Source organism: Chanos chanos, chromosome 4 (assembly GCF_902362185.1).
Source record: "Chanos chanos chromosome 4, fChaCha1.1, whole genome shotgun sequence".
In the NCBI taxonomy this organism is placed as follows: domain Eukaryota; kingdom Metazoa; phylum Chordata; class Actinopteri; order Gonorynchiformes; family Chanidae; genus Chanos; species Chanos chanos.
This window is the reverse complement of record NC_044498.1, coordinates 44871917-44873535: the sequence shown is the minus strand read 5'-3', so window position 1 is coordinate 44873535 and position 1619 is coordinate 44871917.

Below are 1619 nucleotides of genomic sequence, written 5' to 3'. Positions count from 1 at the left end.
CGTCAGGCAGAGACACCCAGATGTGTGTGTGTGTGTGTGTGTGTGTGTAGGTGTGTGTGTGTGTGTGTGTGTGTGTGTGAGCGTACTCTGTATAGAGACCTGCTTTCAGACAGAGATGTGTAGTAACTGCAGTATTGGACTGGAGCCAGAATCAAACACAAACACTTGGCCAGTCATTCTTTTTTTTTCGTCTTTTTTTAAATCCATTCTTTTTTCATAATGAACTTTTGGTAGATAACAAAAAGAAAAAAAATCATAATATCGGACGCTCTTTCCCTCTCTCATATTATACAGAAATCAACAGTGAATGAGAAAAAAAAAAACAAACAAAACACTAATTAAAAAAAAAAAAAGAAAAAAGAATTCATGAGATCAGGAGAATTGATGGGAGGATAAATAGCTGTGTGCTTTGTATGTATCTGAGAGAAAGGTTTTATTGTAAATATATAGATATAAATATGTATGATATTGCAGTTGACGGCAGTGTACGTATAAGAAATGAATCAATTTTTTCTAAAATGACATTGCGAGTGAAGATACACTGTTGAGATCATGTAAACATTTAATCTAAACGATACAAAAAGTTTTATTTGAATAATTAACGTGTATATTTGTAAAGCTATTTATAGACATAACATAAGGTTTTTAAGGTCTAAAATTATAGTTTAGGATTTTGGTACTGTAAACAAAAGGTTGTTTTTTTTTCTTTTCTTTTCTTTTTTTTTTGTTTCTTTTTTTTCAGATTTTAATTTTTGTAAGTTATTTACTGCAGAAAAGGTGACATTATTTTCTCAACTGGTTAATTTTATTTTTTATTTCCTCTTTTTTTTAAAAAAAAAATCCATCTCTTTGTTTACAGTGAAAAGAATGTATGAAAATGTTATTCTTAAAAAATATCTATTGGCAATCTAAGCACCAGATGCAATACCATAAACCAGAGGGTATGAATTCTGAAAACGTGCACTAAAGATGCCAAATGTTTTTCATGTTGCTTTGATCGTGAACGCAGTATTGAAATGAGGACAACAGGTGATTCTCCCGAACTACAAACCGCCCAGAGGGGATTACAGAGAGACAAGCGACTTTGGTATGACTTTAGAGTATGGACGTAGCACTTTCACTGACAAAGTCTGTCATTATTATTTGTTAAAACAGTCAAACCTGACTCCTGTTATGCTCTTAATAACGGACTGTTGCCAGAGTTTAGTCTCTGATTAAGAAATGATTCAGTAGTCCTGTTGCTCTTACACATAGACACTGTACACTGAAGTGTAACCAAAACGTCTGTGGTTGCCGGGAAGGAGTAGCACGGTTGTCCTGTCATGTTTCTCTCTATGAAATGAAGGAATGCTTTTTGGTTAAAACCCAACGGGGCATAAATTAACATAGCTATAAGTATAATGGTCAAACCGTTTTATATATGTGTGTGTTTTTATGAATGCTTCACCGCAGTAAAATATGTTGGTTTTTTTTTTTTGGTTTTTTTAATATGTATGTTAAAGAAATGTATAATGTACCAGCGAGTGTGAGGAAACCTTCAGGGGTTAGTGTGTCAAAGTGCCAAAATAATCTTCATCTTCCTCCCTGTTTTTTTTTTTTTCCTTGTGTGTGTGTGTGTG